Source organism: Eulemur rufifrons, chromosome 2, assembly GCF_041146395.1.
Source record: "Eulemur rufifrons isolate Redbay chromosome 2, OSU_ERuf_1, whole genome shotgun sequence".
Lineage (NCBI taxonomy): Eukaryota > Metazoa > Chordata > Mammalia > Primates > Lemuridae > Eulemur > Eulemur rufifrons.
Window position 1 is genome coordinate 77138074 of NC_090984.1, and position 13366 is coordinate 77151439.

At 36.8% G+C, this 13366-nt stretch overlaps 1 pseudogene; it reads left to right on the forward strand.

The window, feature by feature from the left end:
- The first annotated feature begins 4343 nt into the window (after positions 1–4343).
- Positions 4344–5037, forward strand: LOC138398391 (Krueppel-like factor 4 pseudogene; annotated as a pseudogene).
- The last annotated feature ends 8329 nt before the right edge of the window (positions 5038–13366 follow it).

Consider the following 13366-nt stretch of genomic DNA (forward strand, 5'->3'; position numbering starts at 1 on the left):
TCTTAATCAATACATGTACATTTTAAGGAATGTATAACTTGTTCGAGGTTTGAACTACACTAGAGAAACACTGATCTAATTTGAGGATTCATATTCAAATCATTGAGAAGCTGTTATGACAATTATAATCAACTTTAACCTGTGAAACCTTGAAGGATTTGATAAAAGAATCAAAATAAATACCCAAACAGGTAGCTAGATGAGGAATAGATGGATGGATGGATGGATGGATGGATAGAGGGAAGGAAACAGATAGATAGATACATCCAGTAGGAAGTGAGAAAAGGAAATGAGGAAGGAAGTAGAGGAGATGAAAATGAGCTTCTTTTTTTAACATAAGGTAGCTAAGATTAAGTCTGCATAATGCAAACAACAATTTTAATTAGTTTTTACATTAAATTCATTGGTTGTTTAGTAACATGTAGACTCTGCCTTTGACTACTTTGGAACCAGGACATAGTCCTTTGGCTTCTACCTCCTTTTTATTCTCCCTCCATCTTTATTTTTTTTCACCCATAACCAGATTACCTCTCTCTGCTCAGCCTTCTTCTTCTACGGTTTCTTTCACTCTCTTGTCATTCCAACTTGGTCACTTTATAAATTTACTATTTTATTATCTCTTGTTCCCATGTCCCCCATTAGTATAGGTAGTTTCCTCTATGGTGTGATTAAAAGTACCTCTGCCAGGATCATGTCTTCCCTACTCCTTCTGACCCTACCCCTGAAATGTTAGAGTTCCTATCTTTTAGGTTGAGAATGACTTTACTCACTAACTTCTCTTTTAAAATCTGTATACTTCTGGAAGGAATATATACCTCTGGAAGATCAAGTCACAATTAGCTGGAGACCCCTTTTCCCTGACAGGCAGGAACAAGTAGGCTTGAATGCTTTGGGCTTCTGAGAGACATAGAGTAAATGTATCTTGACTTCCTTTAAAATGTGGAGACATCTCACAATATGAGCAATTGATTTTTCTGTCTTCACTTAATTGGTTTGGACATAATTTTGATTGCAAGTAACAACAAATTCTAATATAAAAGCATTTTCCTACACTCATAGACTCAGACAAATTAAAGAAATAAACTGAAAAGATTAACAATACATCCTTAAGCTTCCTCCCCACTTTCATATTTTACAAAAAGAATTAAGAAATATCTCAAAACTATAGCCTTTATATTTTTATACACACATACATACATACACACACACACTCACGCTAGGAACATTACGAGTCACATATCCCTATATCTCTACCTCTTTTCTTGTCTGAAAATGTTCCACAACCTGCCTTGATAGCCCAATCTAGCATTGTTACCTTAGGCAATGATTACTGTTGAGAAATCCTTCCAAACAATTCCAAATTTTTCTCATGTTATGGTTCAATGTTTTTCTTTTAATTTTGTCCATTGTGAAGATGAATAGCTAATCATGAGCCTTTAGCACTTTTCCATACTCTGTACTTGAAGATAGAGGTTATTCTTGTGTTTATTTACCCTTTTATAATGTATACAATCCTTCAGCACAGGTTCTACTAAGGATTTTTATTGCTTCTCCTTCCTCACAACCACCCACAACTAGAATCATTATCAAAGCTCATTTTCATACACCGCTTATATTTTCAAGATACTTCTTCAGCATTTTAAAAATATTTTTTTAATACTCAGCACTTAAGGAACAGCATTCTTTAATTTACTGGAAACAGAGAATGATTAAAGTTTAAATTCATTAGGCACTCAATAAATGTTTATTGAATTTAGCTGAAATGTCATGAATTTTTCTATTTTTAATCTTCATTATGATTTATTTTCTATTTTCAATTATATGAGAAAGCATTTCCATATTTTAATAGATTTGTTATATTTAAATTTTTCTCGCTTGAATAATTCTTTATTCCCTGTTATTATGTGTAATATTTCAAACTAAGGTGTTCTTACCGCAAGTCTCTTGTTTTCATGTGTCTTTTTCTTGCCACAAATAAATATATTATTAAATAAATTTCCTCTGCTCTTAATAGTAATTCTTACCACCTACCTGATTTACAGCAACATTGTGAGGATTGATAGAGCCATCAATAAAACACTTGAAATTTCTTACTGTTGTTAGATAAACGACTGCATAAGGAAAGTCAGTAATGTTGTATTTTTGTTTTATTTTGTTTTTCTAGACATTCTACAATAATTCCTTAAAGGACCCTTCCCTCCCTTTTGTCCTTGTAATAAAATATGAGTAAACATGAACTCAATAGAATATAGATCCCTTTTAATAAGAGCTCATTCATTTCTATTAGTTACAGAAGATAGGGTTTACCACTGTCCGTTCAAATAACAAGTAAATGGGGCATGACCAGACCAACTGATTTCAAATTAAGATATAGCAGATTAACAGTATATCTCAGCAGCTGGCTTTTTCATAGCTAGCCCATTAACTAATGGAGGAAATGCTGTCTCTTTAAAGTCAAGCTCTATAAAGTTCTTTTCCTAGGATATCAGAGATTTTTCAGGTAAATTCTTTACTCCTCTCTTTGTTGATTCTCCTCTCACAGTATTAATCAGTAGGTTCCAATGGTTATTTCTGTCATTTTGTATGTGTGGTATGATTAGACTAAACCTGAAATTAGGAAACCTAGGTCCAAATTTCTTTCTACCCTTATGAATTAGGTAACCTTGAGCAAGTGTTTCTAAATCTAAATTGCCTTATAGGGATAGGAGAATATTTTCTCTCACTAACTCACAAAAGTTTTGAGAGGATGGAATTAGAAAATGTATGTGGAGGCACTGCATACATGTTCTATTGCTTATATGTATAAGACATTGAGATGCCAGCCTACCTAGCTTTATTGACACTTTAGCCCACAATTCTATCGATGGTTAATAGAATTGTGATTCTATCTACTCAAATCATAATTCTCATGTAAGAAACAAGTGGGGAAAAAAATCATTGGCACATTGAATTAGGCCTTCCCATTCACCCATCCCTGATTTTACATGTAGATTTAAAGACTGAGACTTTACAAAGGGCTTAAAACACCTCTGACTATTTTGCATATTCCTTCCAACTCATTGACCAAAAATCCTGTCTCTGCTAACCCTTCCCTTTTGGCCAGCCCTTGTCCCTCCACCTGAATATCTTTCCTCTATCCATGCCTATCGTAACGCTACTAATCCTTCAAAGTCTAGCTTAAAAGTCACCTTCTCCACTAAATACTCCTCAGTTCCCCAATTAAAAGTAATTTTTTAAATTTATTTTTGTTCTTGTAGCACCTGTCTTTATAGTACATGTACTTCAGACATCTCCCTAAGACGATGACCAAACTGAATCAAAGGAAGGAATGGAATTCTCTCTTCATCATTACATCTTAGTGCCAAATAGAGACACTTAAACATGAACTTTACTAAACAACTCTCTATTACTTTATTCACCTATCTCACACGAAATTACATAATTAGTCTTTCATTAGTTTTCACCACATCTGGTATACAAAAAAATTGTAAGGACATAATTTTACATCACCTATGAATCTAATTTGAATGCATCAGTCCTAAGTTTAAGACCTTACATTTTTATCCGTTGACCCCATCTTTCTTAACTCCCTGTACATGACTTACCCTGGTGTTTCTCCTTCTTAGCATCGTAGAGGATATTTTAAATTTCCATCTCTATTTTCCCATATCTTTTGCATCTTGTGGAATATTCTATTTTATCAATCATTTCAAGATCTAGCATGAAAATTAGCCCTTCCAAGAGGCCTCACCTGATTAACCTTTCCATATCGTCCTTTTATAAACCCTAAGATCTCAGACACGAGGACCATATTTTTAGAAATGAAGAAGAATGTATGACTTCGTACTAGAACTGCATTAGGATATATGGCCTAAAAGCATAATTGCTTTAAGGCAATTTATCAGTACCCTTCAAGGTTTGTTTCTATAGCATAAAACTAATAACAGCAGAAAGTAATTTTTTAACAGTATATATACACCAACATTTTTTATCCTTACATTTTTGTGTGCATGAATAGTATTTCTTGAGAGCAGAGCATTTTGCACTATGCCAAGGTTTACACTATGAAGACAATGCACAAACAATTCCTGCTTATTTATCATAATATCTGTCTGGAAATTATTTTGTGAGCTAGATTTCAATAAAAGGAATCAAAATTGCTCATTGAAAGACTACCATACCAGTAACGAACCCTGACAAAGAACCCGGCATCAAATAAGTTATAGATATGACTAACAGTACTTTAAAACATAGTAAGAAGTTTAAGGTTCTTTAACAATTCAAAAAAACAACTTTAATTTTAGCAATAAAATATAATTCATGTTCTATAAAATTATTTAAAATACCCATCGGTGATCAGGGTTAGCAAAGGCAGCCCTGATGCAGCCACCCGTGGTGGCACCCTACAGCGGCCGGCCTCCGCGCACGTGCCCCAAGATCAAAGGGAGGCGGTCCCCTTGTGCACGTCCGCGGCCCCTAGAGGCCCACCTAGGCGCTGGACCCCGTCTCAGCGTTGGCCACCGGCCGACTGCACAGGACGTCCCCTGAGGCGGCGGCTCCCCAGCAGGACTACCCCGACCCTGGGTCCCGAGGAACTGCTGAGCAGCAGGGACTGTCACCCTGCCCTGCCGCTTCCCCTGGGCTTCCATCCCCACCCGGGCCCAACTACCCACCCTTCCTGTCCTACCAGATGCAGCCGCAGGTCCCGCCGCTCCACTACGAAGAGCTCATGCCACCCGGTTCCTGCAGGCCAGAGGAGCCAAAGCCAAGAGGAGAAGAAGATCGTGGCTCCGGGAAAGAACCCCACCCACACCTGTGCTTACGCGGGCTGCGGCAAAATTACACACAGAGTTCTCATCTTAAGGCACACCTGCGAACCCACACAGGTGAGAAACCCTACCACTGTGACTGGGATGGCTGTGGGTGGAAATTTGCCCGCTCGGATGAACTGACCAGGCACTACCCCTTCCAGTGTCAGAAGTGCAACTGGGCATTTTCTAGGTCCACCTCGCCTTATACATGAAGAGGCGCTTTTAAGTCTCAGTGAGTATGACCCACACTGCCAGAAGAGAATTCAGTATTTTTTTTTTTTACCTCTCACACTGTCTTCCGGATGAGAGGAGGAGCCCAGCTGGAAGCACTACAATCATGATCAAGTTCCCAATTGAGTCCACCTGTGAATGAATAATCAGGAACAGTGAGTAATCCAAAAGTCAAAAATCAAAGAACAGATTGGGTATGTGACTGGATCTTCTATCATTCCAATTCTAAATCCAAGTTGAATATTCCTGGACTTACAAACGCCCAGGGGGTGACTGCAAGTTGTGGATATCAGAGTATCAATTAGATCCGTGAGCTGGGGAAGGGAAGACCAGAATTCCCTTTAATTGTTTTGATGCAATATTAAGCATAAACATCACCTTGTAGTCTCTTTGCCTTCTAAAAGACATTATTATGATGTTAGAAGAAAAGCAAGAAATTCAGGTCCTGAAAATGTGTGTTAATAGCCTAAATGATGGTGCTTGGTGAGTCTTGGTTCTAAAGGTACCAAACGAGGAAGCCAAAGTTCTCAAACTGCTGCATATTTTGACAAGAAAAATCTATTTTTGTCTTCTGATCTACACTTATGACCTAAGTCAGGTAAATATGCCTGGCTTACTTCAACATTTTTATACAGTCTATTATGCACCGTGGTTTCAGATGTGCAATAATGTGTACAATGGTTTATTCCCAAATATGCCTTTAGCAGAACAAATGTTTTTTTCTATATAGTTCCTTGCCTTAATAAATATATAATATAAATTTAAGCAAACTTCTATTTTGTATATTTGTAAACTACAAAGTAAAATGAAGATTCTGTGGAGTTTGTATTTTGCATACTCAAGGTGAGAATTAAAAGTTTTAAATAAACTTATAATAATTTATATGACAAAAATAAAATAAAATAAAATACCTAAGTCTTACACTAATCATCGAGGATTCTGAGTGAACACGGAACATAGTTTTGAAAAAATTGAATCTACTATGCTTGATATAGTAACATTTAACAATTATCTTTCCAAAAATTTGGGGGGTAGCCCCCATCCTAGGATGATGGCTAAGCCTCAGTCCGGGCAACATGCCCTCCCACCCCATGATGCATGGTAAATGGCCCTGGACTCTGTTCTGAGACCTACTGTCTGTAGATGCTGAAGCTGAAAAGCAAAAAATGCAAAGCCAAATATTATTCTTTCCAAACAGGAAAGGACATAGACTTTGGAATAAGTCCACCTGGGTGCACATTCTACCTTGTTAGCTACCTTGTAGCTGTGCAAATGTAAGTAAGCCATTTAAACTCTAAACTTCTGTTTCCACGGCCATAAACTGTGAACAATTATATGTAATAACAACTAAATGGCTTTTGAAAATCAAATGAAATAATGTGCTTAGCAGCTATCAAATATATAGTGAATATTCAATAAAGTCACCATTATTATATGTTTATTTTTGTCATCACATAGGGTACACTCGCACATTTAAACATTGAATATTACCTAATATATGCACCCCATCCCTAGTTCACACCTAGGAGAAAATTAAGTGTTCTCCTCAATGCTAGGTATATGATGTAATAGACCTAGACTGACCTCAACAAAAGGCCTTGCGAGATAACTAATAGCAGAAGGAATGCTGACTCTCATAAATTTTGACAGACATCTGTCCATATGAATTGACATAAAACCTCCTTTAGTTACTAAGGAGTGATTTAACCTGTGGTATCACTGACCAGTCACTATACTTAAAGGTAGATATTCTGAGTGAGATTTATTTGTGGCATAATGATCAATTAATTATTTCTGCATAGGAAATTTTCCAAACTACAATAGTCTCAAGGATGCTCTAAGGATTGAAACTTTGAAGGCTCTGTATTTAATTTGTCAAGTGTTGGAGCCAGGGAAAAACTGAGTCTAGTTTTGGACATGTTTTACTTTGCCTATGATTGGGCTTATCTCTTCAATACAGAATCTTAAACTCCTTACTTTTAATAAAAGTATGAAAACTTTATCCTGCACTCAGTAGATATTTAAGACTTATGAATAGTCCCTCCATCACTAACATATAATAACTGCACTCAAGGATTTTGCCAGGGCTATCTCTCTGCTGTGTCCTCAGAACCCCTAGTAAAGCACCACCTGCAGGAGGTGTAGTTCTCCTACTCCCTTTCTCCTCTGTGTATTGCCCAAGAATCAATTCAGACTCTTACTGTCTGAGGCTGCCACAGAATCACTTTTATTAAATTGTTTAGTTTGATGATTTATCCTACATTGAAAAATACTATGAGAAACTGCTGTAAGAAAGTCTTGTTGTCAATTATTTCACTTTATGTCTCCCTTGTAACAACCATGGGAGAAACTTCCCTTCAGCTTCAAGGCTAGGGCCTCCCATCAAGCTGGTATGTTTTATCATATGGACAATATGAATCTTGCAACTTGTCCTATTTTTCTCTTTGTTTAGCTCATTAAGAAACTCAGAACTGATTTGCTGGCCCACCTTTAGACACAGTGAAAATGTATTTAGTTAATTTTCTTGTAGTCCCATTTTACTATTCTTCCTTATTTTCCTTTCGCCGTGTCTTTTATATTTTTTTCAGTCATCATGGGTTTTGTACTGTAATTTTGCTTGTCTCCTTAGAACTCAGGAGAAGTATTTTGGGGAATGTGATAGATGTTTCTAAAAAAAAAAAAAAAAAAAAGCTATTCAGGGAAATATGATTAATTTACTGATAGTAAAGAAAGGAATTTTTTTGTCATCATTTAATTCATTTCTATTTCCCAGATTCTCACATATATTTGCCAATGAACTTCTTCTAGGAGTTCAGAACCATCAATTCCAATTCCTAAACCAAGATAGTCATCTTCTTACCAAGATAAATATATCACTTGTCTACCTGGAATTATATCAAGAATAAGCCCTGGGTTCCCTTATGGTACCCAAATCCTCTAAATTTTTTTTCACTGTCATTATCACCACCAACCCCTTGCCATTTCTATCAGGCTACTACTGGGGTTCTACCTTGAATGAACAGATCACCGAAATAAGCAATGTAATTACCCACCTGATTTCAACCACTTGAACATTTTCTGTTGCTGGGACAGTACCAACCTAATTCCAATTAGTCATCAGGATGGTACTGTAGATGACCCAATAGACACATGGTCTTGCCCCACACATTGTACACTATGTATCTATGCCTCGTGAGAAACAGTTTGTACAAGTCAATTTCCTCTGCGCCTTTCTTACACCTGGTTCTTGCTTTATCTTTCTACACCGGAATGAAGTCCCCAAACATCTGACACTCAAGCCCCACAGCCACCACCAAAATTCAAAAACGTGAAATTGAGCTCCATTCAGAGACGGTAACTGATAATAAAAAATAGCCTATAGTTCATGTCAACACTAGGTAGAGATTGGATTCCTGAACTTGATACAAAGGTGCTTTTTTACTAGAAAATTGGAAATGAAATGTAAAAAGCGATGAAGCAGAAACGCATTACTCCTATTTATACATATCTATGAAATATATATATACATATTTGCACATGTGCTATAAATACATATGGTTATAATTTAAAAGGCACATCCTACTGCCAATATTAAGGAAAAATAGCAATAAATTCATGATATTTCTCTTAATGTGTTTCTAAAGCTAACTGTTATATAAGCTATAAAGTAAATTTGGCCAGGACTATTACATGTAAATCTTTTAAGATTGTACAACAAAGAGCCATGTTCAAACAACATACTTAAATAATAAAAATGTCTAATAAAAATAGGAACACTTCTTAAAGATATTAGTAATCCATTAAAATTATCCAACATTTCATTTTTAGCCATAAAACACACTTATGCGTACTTACACAATGGCAACTGTGGAATTTAACCCATCAGGTCTCAGTTATTTACAGCAAAACACACCAGAAAGGACCAGAAACCAAAACTATTAATATTTCTATTCCTAAAATGATTCTTAAAGTGTGATCTGTAGATCTACTCTGAAGTTACCCAGGAAGTCTGTTTACAGTGCAAATTCACAGTATCCACTTAGACTTCTAAAATTATAATTTCTGGGGTTGAGACACTGGAATCTGATTTCTTTACAAGTTTCCTTGATTTTTAAGTGCACTAAAGTTGGAGAATCACAGCACAAGTAGAAGACAGAATAAATAAAAAAAATAAAAGCCTAACTTCTAGTGGGGAGGTTACTTATAATAGGCAATGCATAGTACCAAAGAAATGCAACAAGTAACTGCAGGCCAAGTAGGCATTTGGCAAGATGAAGTTCAGTATCCTCCACAATTGCATCAAGCAACTGAGTTAGAAGTTTCACTGTATGCTAGCTATGTAAATTACAAGGTTATTTTTAACTCAATGGCTTAGTTTCTGGTTTGATGCTTCTACTTGAACTCTGAATCCCATATACCTCTTCTGTCTTCCATCTAACTTGGAGTGTTTTGTTGTTGTTGAGACGCTCTATCACCCAAGCTAGAATACAGTGGCACAATCATAGTTCACTGTAACCTTGAACTCCTGGGCTCAAGCAATCCTCCTGCCTCAGCTTCTGGAGTAGCTCAGACTGCAGGCATGTGCCACCGCACCTGATTAATTTTCTTATTTTTTGTAGAGATTGGATCTCACTATATTGCTCAGGCTGGTCTTGAACTCCTGGCCTCAAGTGATCCTCCCACCTTGGCCTTCCAAAATGCTAGGCTTACAAGTGTGAGCCATCATGCCCAGCCCTGGAGTTTTATTTTACCTATTATCTATTATCTATTATTCCCTCTGTCTCTTCATTGTTTTCAAATGGCTCCTTCCCCTTATGTTATGTTCAATCCTAAAAATTTCTCCCTTGATTCTGCATCCATCCATACCTCCTTGCTGGCAATGGCCACCACTGACTTCCACATTGCCAAATCCAATGGACTAGAAATTCTAGCATTTGACACTGTTTGCTAGTCTTTCCTTCTCAAACATGGTCCTCCCTTGACTTCCATGACATTATTCTAAATAGAAGAGATGTCTCATTCCTTTTTCAAAAAAAAAAAAACAAAAATAAAAGTAAATAAATAGAAGAGATGTATTTACAGTCTCTTACTGGATCTTTTTGCTCTGCTCATCCCTAAATTGTTCTATATTGGGCCCTCTAGTCGTTTCATCTCACATTTCTTTCTCAGTGTTCCAATGTATTCCCATAAATTTACATGTATAAACTTATGAGTCCCAAGTCAGCACCTCTAGCATCAGATACTTCTTTTGAACTCCACAACCAAATATCTAATTACCCACTGTATTCTCTACCTTCTATCTTTTTTCCTGTGGGTCATATCTTGATAAAAGGAACTATCTATGCAATCACCCATGCCAGAAATCTGGGAATCATTTTGAATCCTCATACTTTCTCAATTCCCAGATCTCCTTAGAGCACGAGGTCTTGTTAGTCTACATCCTAAAGCAATCTAAAAAGGTTTTAGAAGATAAAATGATGACTTTCAAACAAATATAGAATGAATTTGTATCATAGATTTTAAACTAATTAATTAATGAGGGAGCCAGTAAGATGTTAAGAGTGCAAAGGAGAATTCAAAGTATCACACTTTATAGGTTAATCAGTAATGCTGAGACGAATTTACAAATATATTCAAACCTGGCTTTTTCCACAGCAGGGAGAAAAGTTAATTTTCTTTCCAACAGACAGAATTCATTTGCACATCTATGGACAAGAGTCATTTGCATTGCCGTGATCTACAATTCACAGAATTTTAAGTAGCTCAAAGACAATGAGAGATGCAAACCCCATAGAATAAAACAACCCATAAGGGTGTGCTCTAGACAACATATATTTTCATTGAAGACACCTTGTAATGTTTTTGGTCTACTTCAAAGACTTTTACAATTTTTCCTGACAGACTTCCTAAAATCTAAAGTCTAATAATATCTCTCCCTCTTTAAAATTCCTCATTGGCTCCATACCAACCACAAAATAATACACAGCCCCACCCTGGCCAGCCATTCTCATCTCCTCACTCTCCACATCCATATCCATGGGCACATTATACCAGTGAGAGCAGCACCAAAATGTTTATTCTTTCCCAAATATACCTTGCTGTTTTACATTTACTATCTTCCACACGCCATTTTCTTTTCAGAACTTGCTTTTGTCCAACTGATGAATCTTATTATTTTCAAAGCTAGGTTCAGAGACCATCTTTTTCCAGAAGACTCTGGCCTCTCCAAATAGAGTTAATCATTTCCTAACAATGCAAATTATTTGTTTACACATCTGACTTCCCTAACAGACTGAGAGTTGCATAGGGACAGAGACTAAAATTGTTTATTGTGTGAAGATTAACAGCAAGAACTTTAGAATCAGATCTGAGTTCAAATTCTGAATCCATCCCCTACTAATGGGTGGCAAGGGCAACTTACTTAACCTCTCTATGCCTTAGTTTCTTCTCCTATAAGTGAAAGCATTATTGTTTAGAGTACTGGTTTGAATTAGATGACATGAGTAAATCCCTGTTCTACTATTTACCAACCACTGTCCTCCAAGACAAACCACCTACCTTCTTTCCCTCAGTTTCTTCATCTATAAAACAGAGCTGATAATAGTCCCTCATAGGATTGCTGAGAGATATGAGGATACAGTATATGTAAAGCAGCGTGATGATTAATTTTACATGTCAACTTTGCTAGCACACAGTCTCCAGATAGTTGGTCAAACACCAGTCTAGATGTTGCTCAGAAGGTTATCTTTTAGATGAGATTAACATTTAAATCAGTAAACTTTTTAGTAAAGCAGATTACTCCCCATGACATGGATGGATCTCATCCAATCGGTTTAGGCATTAAGAGAAAAAAGATTGAAGTCCCCCACTTTCTGCCTTTGGACTAACTTTGGACTTGAGCTGCAACATCAACTCTTCCCTGGGTCTCCAGCTTATTGCTTGCCCTGCAGATTTCAGACTTGCCAGCCTCCACGATCTTATGATTCAATTCCTTAAATCTCTCTGTCTCTGTATGTGTGTGTTTGTGTGTGTATAAGTATATATGTATGTCAATAGACACACACAGAGTTGTCCCCCGGTATCCACTGGGGCATGGAGGATTGGTTCCAGTACCTCCCATGCATACCAACATCTGCGACTACACGGACCCTCATATAAAATGGGATAATATTGCACATAACCTATGCACATCCACCTGTATACTTTAAATCATCTCTAGATTATTTAAAATACCTGTAACAATGTAAATGCTATGTAAATAGTTGTTATACTGTATTTTTTAGGGAATGACAAGGAAAAAATCTGTAGAAATGCAATTTTTTTTCAAATATTTTCTATCCAAGGTTGATTGAATCCACAGATGCAGAACCCATGGATATGGAAGGTCGACTGTGTACATACACACACATATACACACACACATTCTATTGGTTCAGTTTCTCTGGAAAACCCTGTATAATACAAGTAGTCAGCATGATGTCTGGCATGTTAAAAGTACTTAATAAATGTAATTTTTATTATTACAGTTTTTGGAACAAATGAATTAATGTATGTAAAACACTTAGCACCTAATTTGGAACATAATAGTCAATAGATTTATATAGTGGTAATCATCATTTCCATATTTCCAGGGCCAAACATAGTAGCTGTATTACTGGTGAGTGATCTTCCTTGATCCTTGTGTCCAGTGACAAAAAACTGAAACCAAATACCAAATTAGGGAAGTATAAGCAGAAAGTTTTATCTAGCAAACCCACTCCCAAAGCAAGTGAGGGATAGTACACTGCAAAGGGGTCAGAGCAGGCACATGTCCAAGCAGACAGTGACCTTGGGGTCTCATTAGTTTTCTCCTTTTCTTCCCTCTTTGCTGCATTTTTGTCTCCCAGGGCCAGTAAGAACGTTACCTCCTCTCATCCATTAGGAGGGGGAGTTTTTTAATTTATTTGTTTAGCCCCAGCTGTGTCATGGCTTCCAAAGCCCATTTGGGGGGTGAGCTGAAATGCTAATCTATGGTAATTACGGTATAATGAAGTCAGAGTCACTTGAGGACACTCTTGCCTTCCATTGGCACAGGTGCCTCCCCTGGGGTTTCCCCCAAACTGGAGCAAGCAAGGTGTTTCTACAATGGTTACAATTGCAGCTTGACCACAGCTTTTGCTGTCAATGATCTCTAACCCTAATTTTCTTCCTACCATTCCTCCCCACTTTTATTTCCTATTCTGATCTCCTGCTTCACCTATCATAATAAATGTTTGTTAGTTATCTGAGTGAATGGATGGATGAATGAAAAAATATAATAGGAAAAATGTAGCAGTAACATTTTT